This window comes from Chrysemys picta, chromosome 1 (genome assembly GCF_011386835.1).
Source record: "Chrysemys picta bellii isolate R12L10 chromosome 1, ASM1138683v2, whole genome shotgun sequence".
In the NCBI taxonomy this organism is placed as follows: domain Eukaryota; kingdom Metazoa; phylum Chordata; order Testudines; family Emydidae; genus Chrysemys; species Chrysemys picta.
Window position 1 is genome coordinate 140,470,049 of NC_088791.1, and position 15,299 is coordinate 140,485,347.

The window sequence follows — 15,299 nt, forward strand, 5'->3', positions numbered from 1 at the left end:
TTCCCATACACCCTCCTCTCTCCTTCACTGCCCCCTCTCACTCCCACCCTGCTCTTGTCCTTGGCTTCTTTCCCACCTCATCCTTTCTCCTCCAGCCCCACCCATCTTTTCCCCTCCAGCCCGCCCTCCTCCATTCCTGGCTGGGTGATTTAGGCAGCCCCTGGAAAAGTGTATGAAAAGTGTCTCTGTGTAGGCAAGTGCATGCATGCATGCATTCATAAAACCATAGAATACACTGCTCTACAGCCAAAATGCTTCTGAAATAAATGTAGTCAAACTTTACTAATTCTGGGTTACTGAGAACGAAAATGATGCTTAAAATTGTTGATTGGCTCAAGTTTTCAAGATATGCTATTGGGTCAGTACATACGACCCTTGACTTGGGAATGGCGGAGGATAAGTGAGTTATAAAGGGAAGGGATCTCAATCTAAACCAGAAATGACTAAAATACATCTTTGACTGGATCTATGAATAAATCTATGACTGGGTTTGGACAGTACTTGCTTTTTAGGCAAAACAATGAATGATGCAATCTGAAGCTGGTATTGCGTCATACATGATATGAATTGCATCATGTTATTCCTAGAAGTCATGGATGATGCAATCATAACGAAGCTTACATCACTCTGCTGAACAAATTGCCCTATATCAGCTCTAGAAATCATACAGTGTCATGCTCTCTTATTTGTCAGTGTTTGATTTTGCAAAGGGACACATTTCTGTTTAGCCAAAGTGAGCAGAGATGCCTCGTACTTGTGTCAACAGTGCAGATAACTGCTGCTATGTTTGTGGTGAAGTGACTTTTGCATCACAAAAGTGCAGTATAACCACTATGGTTAAGAAAGCCTATCACCTTTATTTTGGCTTCAAAATTGGAGATCAGGACAAGAGGTGGGCCCCACACATATGCTGCAACACTTGTGCAACAAATCTTCGCTAGTGGTTGAACAGGAAAAGGAAATCTATGCCTTTTCAAGTGCCAATGATTTGGAGAGAGCCAACAGATCATACCAGCAATTGTTACTTCTGCATGGTGCCTCCAGTTGGGAAAGGTGTGTCAAAGAAGAAAAACTGGACTGTGCATTATCCAAACATTCCATCAGCTATATGCCCCGTACCCCACGGAGAAGGACTGCCGGTTTCTGATGCACCAGAATCATTCTCACTTGAGTCAGACGAGGAAGAGGATGAAACTTCTGGTCCTGAACCATCAATGTCACAGGACCCACATTTTCTCCCATCCTCCTCCTCTGAACCACACCTCATAACACAAGGTGAACTGAATGACCTTGTCAGGGATTTGGAACTACCCAAGAGTAAGGCAGAGCTGTTGGGCTCCAGACTGCAGCAGTGGAATATACTGGCAGGTGATGTTAGGGTTTCCATGTTCCGTGACCGTCAAAAGGATCTTGTCCCATTCTTCTTCATGGAAGGTGATCTTGTAGCCTGCAACAACATCGATGGTGTGATGGCAGCCCTCAACATCGTTCACGATCCAGATGAGTGGAGACTGAAACAACTTTTGAGGTGCATAAACTATGACCAACATCAGTGGCAGCTTTGTGGCGATTTGAAGGTTGTTGCTCTCTTGCTTGGAATGCAGACTGGATACACAAAGTACTGCTGTTTTCTTGCGAATGGGATAGTCGTGCAAGAGATTCCCACTACATCAAGAAAGATTGGCCACTCCGACAGTCATTGGAGCCTGGGAGGAAAAGTGTTCAGCATCCACCACTTGTTGAATGAAGGAAGATTTTGTTATCACCCTTACACATCAAGCTGGGTCTGATGAAGAATTTTGTCAAGGCCATTGACAAAACACAAGCAGCTTTCAAGTACCTCCGTGGAAAATTTCCAAGGTTAAGTGAAGCTAAGATAAAGGAAGGTGTCTTTGTTGGTCCTCAGATTCGTGAACTTCTTCGAGATGATGCATTTGACCATGCACTGCGTGGCAAGGAAAAGACGGCATGGAAAGCCTTCCAGTTAATGGCAATAAATTTTCTCGGAAACAACAAGGCAGACAACTACAGGTTGTTGGTGGAAAACCTCCTCAAGGCATACAAAAGCCTTGGTTGCAACATGTCACTAAAGATACATTTTTTGCACTCCCATCTAGATTTTTTTTCCCACCGCACTGCGGAGCAGTGAGCGACGAGCACGGCGAGCTATTTCACCAGGACATTGCAACAATGGAGAAACGCTATCAGGGCAAATGGACCCCATCAATGCTTGCAGACTATTGCTGGACAGTGACAAGAGATGCTCCATTTAATGAATACAAGAGACAAGCCAAGAAGCGCCGAGTAGACACTGAATAGGACTAAACTATGTACAGAATTTTTTGCCTTTTGTTTCATAATAAATTTTATTTATATAACCCTTTTGCTGATTTTTAAAGCATTACATAAACAGGACAGGTGAAATATTATCATGTAAAGCAACCATAAACACATGAAAAGACCTAGGTTTACAATTTATGATTAAAACTCTACTATCTACAATATACATAGACATAAAATGTAAAAACTTAAATATCTTAGAAACAGTAGCCAATCAGTTGTTTTAATTGTCATATTTGAATTCAGCACATCAAAATACATAATAAATAGCACATTTTATCTCTGAAGCAGACGACTTCTCAAAAATTGTAAACCAGTGAATATTAGGGTTGGAAGAGACCTCAGGAGGTCATCTAGTCCAATCCCCTGCTCAAAGTAGCACCAACACCAACTAAATCATCCCAGCCAAGGCTTTGTCAAGCCAAGCCTTAAAAACTTCTAAGGATGGAGATTCCACCACCTCCCTAGGTAACCCATTCCAGTGCTTCACCACCCTCCTAGTGAAATAATGTTTCCTAATATCCAGCCTAGACCTCCTCCACTGCAACTTGAGACCATTGCTTCTTGTTTTGTCATCTGCCACCACTGAGAACAGCCTAGCTCCATCCTCACTCTTCTCTTCTGCAGACTAAATAACCCCAGTTCCCTCAGCCTCTCCTTGTAAGTCATGTGCTCCAGCCCCCTAATCATTTTCATTGCCCTCCGCTGGACTCTCTCCAATTTATTCACATCCCTTCTGTAGTGGGGGACCAAAACTGGATGCAATACTCCAGGTATGGCCTCACAAGTGTTGAACAGAGGGGAATAATCACTTCCTTCAATCTGCTGGCAATGCTCCTACTAATACAGCCCAATATGCTGTTGGCCTTCTTGGCAACGAGGGCACATTGATGACTCATATCCAATTTCTCATCCACTGTAATCCCCAGGTCCTTTTCTGCAGAACTGCTGCTTAGCCAGTCGGTTCCCAACCTGTAGCAGTGCATGGGATTCTTTCTTCCTAAGTGCAGGACACTGCACTTGTCCTTGTTGAACCTCATCAGATTTCTTTTGGCCCAATCCTCCAATTTGTCTAGGTCTCTCTGGACCCTATCCCTACCCTCCAGCATATCTACCTCTCCCCCCAGCTTAGTGTCATCTGCAAACTTGTTGAGGGTGCAATTAATCCCATCATCCAGATCATTAATAAAGATGTTGAACAAAACCGACCCCAGGACCGACTGCTGGGGCACTCCGCTTGATACCGGCTGCCAACTAGACATCGAGCCATTGATCACTACCTGTTGAGCCTGATAATCTAGCCAGCTTTCTACCCATCTTATTGTATGTGTGTCTTTGTGTAGGGAGTTGTGTGAATTGCCTTATGTGTGTATACCTGTGTGAATAAAATTTGCAGCCTCTTTGATTTTTATTCCTTTTGGTGGCTTGCACACAAAAAATTTGATGACGTAAAATATGTGTGTATTCATTCTGTAAGTTTTTAAAAGAGAAGGGAACTCTAAAAGAAATGTATTATATCTTAAAAAGTGAATGTTGTTGATTAGTATAATTGCAGAAGAGCCAACGTATCATACATTTCTCTCCACCTTTGTCTAGCTACATTATAAACTCTTTGTTGCAGTCAGACTCTCTTTTAGTGCATGCTAGATGTGTACACATGAATACATGTGTGTACCTGCATGTAGGTATGGGAGTCAGTTTCTACAGATTTATTTATATAGGTATCTGGACAGGTGTGCATTTCTGTGGTTGTGCTCTATGGATTTGTATTTGGGCTTCAGGAGTGGGCCTTTAATGGACCTATTGCAGCTGTGGTAATGTGTGGTTACAAAAAATGGGAAGAGGGGAATCATGAAAACCTTTGTGAAATTTATTTTTTTTTAATTACCCTTTTTGACTATTTTTCTGCCAGCTCTAGCATCCTGTAACAAATAAAACCTGAACTTAGCATAGTACATCTGTCAAATCTATAAATATGCCTGTTTGGGCCTTGCAGTGAAAATGAGCATGTGAGAGAAGGTGGGGGAGAGCAAGCAATGGAGGAAGGGGGGATCGAGTGAGCGGGGGGCCCTCAGGAAAGAGTGGGGCAGAAGCGGGGCCTCAGGGAGGGGAGGGGAAGTGGGCGGGGCAAGGCTGTTTGGTTTTCTGGAATTAGAAAGTTGGCAACCCTATATTGTCTATATTAATAAAATGTGCTGTGGTGTAACTAAAATCATTGTAGTTACACTGGTTCAAATGCTCTTAATATAGACAAAATCTAAGAGGAAATAGACCAAGAGGAAACATCCAGTGAGTCTGAGAGCTTGTCTATACCTAAAACGCTGCAGCTGTGCCACTCTAGTGCTTCAGTGAAGACACTACCTATGCCGATGGAAGAGAGTATCCCATTGGCATAGGTACTCCACCTCCCTGAGAGGCGGTAGATAGGTCAATGGGAGAATTCTCCCATCAACCTTGCTCTGTTCACACCCCAAGCAACGTAGTTATACTGAACTAATTTCCTAGTGTAGACCAGGCCTTAGTATCACCAGTTTCTCTCCCAATGAGGTATCCACTGTAAGGTCCCAAAGACCACTTACCACTCAGCAGAAGGGACAACAATCATAGAATTATAGAATATCAGGGTTGGAAGGGACCTCAGCAGGTCATCTAGTCCAACCCCCTGCTCAAAGCAGGACCAATCCCCAACTAAATCATCCCAGCCAGGGCTTTGTCAAGCCTGACCGTAAAAACCTCTAAGGAAGGAGATTCCACCACCTCCCTAGGTAACCCACTCCAGTGCTTCACCACCCTCCTAGTGAAAAAGCTTTTCCTAATATCCAACCTAAACCTCCCACACTGCAGCTTGAGACCATTACTCCTTGTTCTGTCATCTGCTACCACTGAGAACAGTCTAGATCCATCCTCTTTGGAACCCCCTTTCAGATAGCTGAAAGCAGCTATCAAATCCCCCCTCATTCTTCTTTTCTGCAGACTAAACAATCCCAGTTCCCTGAGCCTCTCCTCATAAATCATGTGCTCCAGCCCCCTAATCATCTTTGTTGCCCTCCGCTGGACTCTTGCCAATTTTTCCACATCCTTCTTGTAGTGTGGGGCCCAAAACTGGACACAGTACTCCAGATGAGGCCTCACCAATGTCGAATAGAGGGGAATGATCACGTCCCTCGATCTGCTGGCAATGCCCCTACTTATACAGCCCAAAATGCCATTAGCTTTCTTGGCAACAAGAGCACACTATTGACTCATATCCAGCTTCTCGTCCACTGTAGCCCCTAGGTCCTTTTCTGCAGAACTGCTGCCTAGCCATTCGGTCCCTAGTTGAGCAATTGCTTGGCAGCGTTCTCCATCATCTTAGATTCCAGCAGGTTGCATAAGTGATCTTGGTAGGAGGCAGGCAGCTGTGACTGGTCCATGTCTACCACCGAAGGACATTGATTTTTGCATATCTGATCTATGAGTTACTTGTGCAAAGCTAGAGGAAGCTGTGTCATTTGGATGGTTAATTACTCCGATTCCACTGAAGAAAATTCAGTTTAGTAGTTGTAAGCCTAAAAAGAGGCAAAAGACTCTAGTTGTAAACTACTAGTTACACTAGGGAGAAAATTCCTTTGCAACACAAAACTTATCCTAAAGGATCAGTAATGACTGCAAAGAAATCATGCACTTTTTTTATTTAAATAATTTCTCGTGAGATCCACAGCAATAATTTTTCCAGCCTGCTTATTTTATTTCCATCAGTGTCATAGTTAATTACAATATGTTTTAATAAGTTTGTTTTATTTGCGTAGGTTGGTGGGAAGAGAGACATAACACTAAAGTTGCACATTCAATTTTTCGTGTCTTTAGATTGTCTTTAGATTTATTTATATGCTACCTTGTCATGGCCCAAGTTAGCCAGCAGGTGTCCCTGTTACATCACCAACTACAACTGAAAATATCCTTAATCAGACTGAAGTTGTATGTGCCCTCATAAAATACTTTTCAAAACAAATGAAGCTGTTCAAAACTAGCTTCCAAAGCCATGAATGAGAAAATGCAAGAGACATGGAAAAAGGAAGAAGCAGGATGAGCTGTTACTGGCTGCAAATTCCAGACAAGGGAATCATGGAGGGCAGGGGAATCCAGAAATGAGCAGGAAAATCCCAGTGCAAACCAGCCCAATCCAATTACCACAATGTTAACAGTTGTAGAGAAGATGGACTCTAACTGTGTCCCCCTAATGGGCTAAACCTGTAGGCTGTCCTAACCAAACCTGGTTATAGGAACACAGTTGGATTCTGTATTATGGACATGTGTGCAGTAGCTAGGTCTCATGAGCTGGTTACAATGAGTTGTAGTACAGATGGGGTCAAAGTGTACAATATAAAGCCCATAAAGGAGCACCTGAGCTAAATATCCCATCAGGGTGGCAGCAGTTGGTAGCAGTTGGAGTGTGACTGAAAATCAGAGCAGGAGACTCCCTATGCAGAGATAAGCAGCATTATTGCTGCAGAGTCACAACAGAAGGGAAATCCCAGAGACCGATCCCCATTCCTTGCAAAGGAAAGAATCATATGTCAACTACACAGGGGCCTAAGACCACCCTGCTTGATTTCATGAACTATGAGGAACATGGATCCGGCCTGGAGGGGGCAGACCTAGTCTCTTCCAGAATCATTGGCTCTAACATTTGTTCTGCTCAAAGGGATACTGTCAACTTGTCCAAATAGCACATTAAAAATATCTACATTCTGATTGAAGCCTTTTTAAATAGGATATGCAGCAAGAAACTGTAACATGTCCCAGGGTGGGGGGAATCTATCTTAGCAAGGAGAAGGGGGACCTTTAAAAACATGGGAAGGGGGGGAAAACTGTGCTACCAGAAGCACCTGAAGTGTTTGGGGTAAAATAACAGGCAGGAATATTCCATGGGAAGGAGAAATCTGAAATGCACTAATTTAAGGGGGACCCACAACAGAAAAGAAAACTGGGCTTGTGCCAGTTTGTTATTCCTTTAGGAGGAAAAGAACGCTGGAGAGGATTTTTTTTTTACCTTAGAAATATCAGAAATGTCAAGACTTGTCTTCTGTTTTTGCTGTTTGCGACAGATATGACAGTGTTCTGCAATATCCTTGGCAAACCTTACGGAAGTACGTTTATCAGCTTTGGGTTCCATTGTACTGAAAATGCAAATGTTTGTGTACTATTGTGGGATTGTGTGGAACTTCTTTAGGAGGAGGAAGGATTAATGTAATCTTGGGAAGATATTAGGAATATCAAAGGACTTTTGGGGAACACTACATGTGAAGTGGATTTCCTAGGAAATACTCGGGGGTGAGCAGAATGCAAGTGACCCACTTTGAATCCATCCTTTTGAAACTGAACAGTGAGGATAGAAACAGATTGCCTGCTGCCCAAAATGCCAGTTCAAAGATCTCCAAACTGTATAAAGGAGGGACTAAACTTTTCATGGGTGTGTTACTTCTGAGCTGAGGCTGATATGAACTTGTGACTATAAAAAAAAAAAGACCTTTTTGGCAATTTGAAGGACTCACCTGCCAGATACCATATTGGTGACAGTTGGGGGGATCTGTGGTAAGCTTTAGTGTGTGTGTAAGTTCTATTATTGTTTTTAATATGTTTTCTCTGTAACGCTTATGCCCTAAGAATAAATAGGCTTGCATAGGAAGTGCTGTGTGGTAATTCATAACTGTGGCAACTGCACTGATAAGTGTCTTTGAGGAGAAAGGCGAGGCAGGCTGACTTTGCTGGTGAATTCACAGTATAATCAGGGAGCAGTGCAGCCTGGAAATACCCTGGTCAGCATGGAGTGAGATGTATGTCTCCACGCAAGAGAGGTGATGGCCAGGGAAGCCCGAAGCCTAAGAGTGGGGTGCCCTTGTTGAAGTATAGAGGGTGAAATACAGCTGCAGTTGTTTTCCTAGGAAGACCAGAAAACTGGAGAGGGTGATTGCTCAGCCCTCAGTTGAAGGGGCGGGGAGGTGTTGAATGTTTAACAAAGATAGCTTCCCTCTCAACGGTTTTATAAGAGTTTGAGTTAAATAGAGAACAAACCAATACTCAACGTGTATTAAACAGAAATAAATAAAATAGAATTTTCTTCCCCCTCCTGTGTGAGTGACAGGAGAATCAGGCCCCTATTTGTATTCACGTTGGTATCCTCTCACATCAGAGACAACAGTACAATGTTTGTTTTAATTGCTTTACTCATAGTGGCACTACAGAGATAGACCACAATGGGACAATGAGATGGTTCTGTTCCACATTGTGCATCAGCAGCAGAACTGCCATTTTGTTCTCAAACTGGAGTCCTCCACAAAGCATGACCTCACACGCACCAGATGTGCTAGGTGACACTGGTCGGGGTTTTCCAGTAGATGCCCATTTAGGTTTACACCACTAAGGAAAATATTTATTTTTAGCTTTCTTTAATGCAATTGAGCAAGTAGGAACAAAGTGAGTTAGTCCATTTAACCAGCCAGCACTCTTCAGGCTACCACTAAGTGCTTCATAGTCCTGGTAAAGCTGATTTTTGGTGAGTATGTGTCTCAATTCCCTTCTGTGATGTTGAGTAAACACAGACCAAATTCTGCTCTTCATTGCACCGGAGAAAAGCTGGAGTGACTTCTGTAGAATTATTCTAGATTTATACCAGTATTTCTGAGAGCAGAATTTGGCCACTAAACCAGTGGTCTCCCCAAACCGTATACAATCTGCCTGCCAGTCTGGGGAATATGCCTAGCCACAGTGGTCCCAAATACCATGCTACTGCAGTTATCTGACCTTTTCAGGAATGCAGTACTACATAGCTTTCATTGTCATTGTGATCTTGCTCCTGGTAATTTCCCTGGGTAAGTATGGATTCTTCAAAATTAGCAGACTCTTACATTTGTTTTATCTCACCCAGGCATCAGACTGGAGTATGTATAACAGTAGTTTTCAAGCTGTGGGTCACAACTCAGTACTGGGTCGCAGAATGTAAAGCACTGTGTCACGGCAGTTCTGGGCAGCATCGTTGACCAGGCTGTTAAAAGTCCCGTCGGTGGCGCTGCCTGACTAAGGCAGGCTAGTCCCTACCTGTTCTGACAGCGCGCTGCACCCCGGAAGTGGACAGCAGAAGGTCCGGCTCCTACGTGGGGAACTGGCCAATGGGAGATGGAGGGTGGTGCCTGCGGGCAAGAGCCATGCGGAACCATTTGCGTGCCTCCACCTGGGAGCTGGACCTGCTGCTAGCCGCTTCCAGGGCACAGCGCGGTCCACAGTCCTAGGACAGGCGGAAAGTCTGCCTCTGCACCCTGGCTGCGGTGCTGACCGGGAGCCGCTGGAAGTAAGCCCACGCCCCAATCCCCTGCCCTGAGCACCCCCTCAAACCCAGAGCCCTCTCCTGCACCCCAAACCCCTCATCCCCGGCCCCACTCCAGAGCCTGCACCCCCAACTCAGAGCCCTGACCCCCTCCTGCACCACAACCCCTTGCGCCAGCCCAGAGCCCCCTCCCACACCCTGAACCTCTCATTCCTGGCCCCACCCCGCAGCCCTCACCCCCACACTCCAACCCTCTGCCCCAGCCCTGAGCCCTTCCCAAACCCCTCAGCTCCAGTTCCAGTGGGTCATGGGCATCAACAATTTTCTTCAACTGGGTTGCTAGAAAAAAAGTTTGAAACCACTGGTCTATAGAGTGGCTCTACCGCTTCTCTGACTAACACCCTGCCCTGCCACTGGCACTTGGATCATGTTACACACTTTTATGGATATACCCTGGCAACTCCATAGTTCAGGTTGCATTGAACATTACATTCAAAGCAACATTAGATCCCATTGTTTCACTCTTAATATTTGAATGTAATTTTCAAATTTAAACACATTTATTCTTCATAGGCCAATTGCATTTTCCATATTGTTTATTGATATATTTACTAACTTTGGCAGAGAAAATGGATAAACATTAGCCCTGTTTGATTCCTTCCCCCCCACCCCCCCAAGTCCTATGTTTTTCCAGACTCTGCAATCTAAAGAGACACCCTCCTCCCCATGCTCCCCACTACCCTACTACATTTATTTTTTCAATACTGAAGTGCTAAGGTCAAAGGTGGGCATGGTCAGCAGTGGGAATATGAGAAGAGCATGATGAGAAGCTCTGACGTCCATCCGGGAGAGCACGGCTGCGTAGGGGGCGTAGCACAGGTCCCCTCTAGGCAGTGCTCAAAGGACATGGAGGAAGGCAGGCTCCACAGTGGCCATGAGGGAGGAGTGAAGCTGTAGAGGGGGTTCAATGGGGGAAGCAGGACTCAGCAGGTATCATAGGAGACACTGCAGCCCAGTGGGGCCACACAGGGGATATAAGTGGGTTGCTGTCAGTGTTTAGATTTAAGACTGCTCTAATGCCAGTACACCACCACAATCAGTAAAACTCTACAAAATCACCAGTTATGTTCTTCCTCCCATTTCCTACGTTCTTATATAGCCCTGTAAGGTAGTGTACTCATCACCCATAGAGCCCCCGTGTCAGGTGCAATGCTGCAAGGGTTTGTCTCCAGCACCTCTGGTAGGCCATCTGCTTCTCACCAGGTCTTCCATGGTTCAGTCCTCCAGCCAAATCACATAAAGTTCAGTCCTCTTCCAGGATAACAAAAGGTCCAATTGAAAGTCCAAGCTAAGCATCCAAATAATAATTCTTCCCTACCTCTCAGGCACCACTGAATTGTTCTTACTGGCCCTCCCTGAGGGCCTCCCTCCCAAGAGCCTAATTGGCTCATACAGTTGGGCTTGTATTCCCTTTCCTTAGGGACTGGTGGGGGAACCCAGGACCACCCTCTACTCTGTGTTGTAGCCCAGGGACCTTGTCTTAAGCAGCCAAGTCGGCTTCTTCAGACACACTGCTGTTTCCCTGGGCCACTTCCTACCTCTAAGCTCCCTTATGCTGCTTCCCCACAGCCTGTGCTTAACACAGCCTCCCTTTGTTTCTCAGGCACAGTTTCTTCTGAACTACTAAGTCTGCCATCCCCCTCAGGGGCCACTGAAGTGCTTTTACTGACCCTACCTGAGAGCCTCCCCCACAGAAGCCTGACCTGCTTCCTATGGGTTCACCTGCCTATGGGAGGGTCCTACCTTCTCTACAATCTCTCCCCTAGACTGAATGCCCAGCTCTATTTAAATAGTCCTTCCTGATTCCCTGCAGCTGGAGGTCACTAGTTATCAGTCAGTTGTTGTATCACCATCAGCAGGGACTAGCTGGTAGGACACAGGCCAGGCTGAGCCTGGCTTGCTTTACAGTGCCAGCTAGCCTGTGACAGGCCCCTGTCACTGGTATCTGACGGACTCACAAGCATTAATTGATTTATACTCACAACTACTCTATCCAGTAGGTGAATATTATTATCCCCATTTTGCAGATGAGGCACACAGAGAGATTGACTTGTTGAAAGTCAGCTGATGTGTCAGTGGCAGAGCCAGACTTTGAACCAAGATCTCCTGGGTCCCTGTTCAGTCCTTTAATCACAAACTGTCCTTCCTCTAATGGAGAGGTAATAGAACTTGGGGGCCGCAAGTGTCTGGGTAGGATTTTCAAAAGTGCATTGGCCATTGTTCCCATTGGAGTCAATGGTAAAACCCAAGGAAGGAAAGATGGTGTGCTGTAAATAAGTACTGGGGTCACACGTTGGATGAATAAGATTAAAAGACACATTGAAGAGCTACCAATTCAGTGAGCATCATCCATCCTGTGCACTGAATGAGGCAGGGGTCCTGGGGAAAAAATAGTCTGTGATCATCTAATTAAAGACTGCAACATAAACCACTGACTTCCTGAGGAAACTACAATCCATCGGTGATCTTCCAGAAAACACCATCCTGGCCACTATGGACGTAGAAGCCCTCTACACCAATATTCCACACAAAGATGGACTACAAGCTATCAGGAACAGTATCTCCGATAAAGTCACAGCTAACCTGGTGGCTGAACTTTGTGACTTTGTCCTCACCCACAACTATTTAACATTTGGGGACAATATATACCTTCAAGTCAGCGGCACTGCTATGGGTACCCGCATGGTCCCACAATATGCCAACATTTTTATGGCTGACTTAGAACAACGCTTCCTTAGCTCTCGTCCCCTAACACCCCTACTCTACTTGCGCTACATTGATGACATCTTCATCATCTGGACCCATGGAAAAGAAGCCCTTGAGGAATTCCACCATGATTTCAATAATTTCCATCCCACCATTAACCTCAGCCTAGATCAATCCACACAAGCGATTCATTTCCTGGACACTACTGTGCTAATAAGCGATGATCACATAAATACCACCCTATACCGGAAACCTACTGACCGCTACACTTACCTACATGCCTCCAGCTTCCATCCAGGACACACCACATGATCCATTGTCTACAGCCAAGCTCTAAGATATAACCGCATTTGCTCCAATCCCTCAGATAGAGACAAGCACCTACAAGATCTCTATCAAGCATTCTTAAAACTACAATACCCACCTTCTGAAGTGAAAAAACAGATTGACAGAGCCAGACGAGTACCCAGAAGTCACCTCCTACAAGACAGGCCTAACAAAGAAAATAACAGAACACCACTAGCTGTCACCTTCAGCCCCCAACTAAAATCTCTCCAGCACATCATCAAAGATCTACAACCTATCCTGAAAGATGATCCCTCACTCTCACAGAACTTGAGAGACAGACCTGTCCTCGCTTACAGACAACCCCCCAACCTAAAGCAAATACTCACCAGCAATCACACATCACTGAACAAAAACACTGACCCAGGAACCTATCCTTGTAACAAAGCCCGATGCCAACTCTGTCCACATATCTATTCAAGTGACATCATCATAGGACCTAATCACATCAGCCATACCATCAAGGGCTCGTTCACCTGCACATCTACCAATGTGATATATGCCATCATGTGCCAGCAATGCCCCTCTGCTATGTACATTGGCCAAACCGGACAGTCTCTACGCAAAAGAATTAATGGACACAAATCTGACATCAGGAATCATAATACTCAAAAACCAGTGTGAGAACACTTTAACCTGTCTGGTCATTCAATGACAGACCTGCGGGTGACTATCTTACAACAGAAAAACTTCAAAAACAGACTCCAACGAGAGACTGCTGAGCTGGAATTGATATGCAAACTAGATACAATCAATTTAGGATTGAATAAGGACTGGAAATGGCTGAGCCATTACAAACATTGAATCTATCTCCCCTTGTAAGTATTCTCACACTTCTTATCAAACTGTCTGTACTGGGCCATCTTGATTATCACTTCAAAAGTATTTTTTCTTACTTAATTGGCCTCTCAGAGTTGGTAAGACAAGTCCCACCTGTTCATACTCTTTGTATGTGTGTATATATATCTCCTCAATATATGTTCCATTCTATATGCATCCGAAGAAGTGGGCTGTAGCCCACAAAAGCTTATGCTCTAATAAATTTTTTAGTCTCTAAGGTGCCACAATTACTCCTGTTCTTTTTGTGGATACAGACTAACACGGCTGCTACTCTGAAACCAACATAAAACAGACTCAAGGGGCTAAATTAAGGTTGCCTGGGCAACCTGAGACACAGAGCCAGACTTGCAGAAGCACTGAGTGCTCACAATAGGGTGACCATATGTCCCTCTTTGGCCGGGACAGTCCCCTTTTTAATCCTGTACCGAACATCCCGAATTTTGATGATGAGTAGGCAACAGCAAACGGGACAAATGCTCAGTTTTGCCAAAAAAGTGGGGTGCGCCCCCTAGTGGGATGTGGAGGAATGTTCGGGGGGGCAGCAACACCAAGCTGCTCAGGCCAGTCTTGTGCAGGAGAGGAGGGCAGCTCAGGCCACCTCCGTTTGGGGATGGGGGGTGTCTTGGGTGAGCGGCTCAGGCTAGCTCTGTGCAGTGCGGGAGCTGGGGACTCGGGTGAGCTACACGTTGGGGAGGGGGGGCAGCTTGTGCGTGCAGCTCTGACCAGCTCCGCAGTGTGTGTGTGTGTGTGTGTAATGCGAGCGACTGGGGCCAGCTCTGCACGGTGGGAGGGTGGGGGGCTCGTGCCAGCTCCACACGTGAGGGGGAGGGCAGGGGGAGTTCAGGGGCTTGTGTGAGTGGCTCGGGCCAGCGCCATGCGGTGGGTGGCCATGGGAGCTCGGGCCAGCTCTGCGCGGGGGCGGGACAGGGGGCTTGGGAAAACCCTGCACGATGTCCTGTTTTTGCTTTGGGAAATATGGTCACCCTAGCTCTCAGCTGCAGCTATTATAATAGAAACTATTCTGAAAAATCAGGGTCTAGGGATCTCAAGTTGGGCACCCATAATTAATGGACAATTTTGACCTTAATATCTCTATGTCTCAAATCCCCATCTGTAACAGCAATGTTGTTAAGATAAATTTTGTCAAATGTTTGTGAAGCACTCAGATACTATGGTGAGAGCACCATAGAAATCCTCAGGAGGGAACTTATGATTTTGTAGTTATGGCTAAATTTGTATGATATCTGGTAAATTACATTGTGACACCTTGTGCCCCATGTTCACCACTTCTATATGGTTAGGATATGTTTTGTATGAAGTATGCCTTGTGAGGTATCATTTGAAAACTCATAATCTTCTGAATGTTATTGTCCTGTTGAAATGTGTGCAACATCACTGCATGTGAAATTACGAGATTTTGCTATATGCTTGTTACTGATGTATGCTGTAGTTCTAGGTACTCAGACCCATTTTCTCAAAGACAAAGGTACACTGGCCTGCCAGGATTCATCAGCAGGGGAGTTGCAAACAAGAAATTTACTATTCACCTGAAGGACAATTGGCAGCTCACATACGCCACGGAACTGCCTGTCCCCATGACCCAGAAAAAACTTTTCCAGTACAAAGGGCCAGTGTATAAAAAGGAGAGACAGTGACCACCTCATCACCTCTCCTCCCCCATCCCTACTCCCGGCAGCAAAATCAC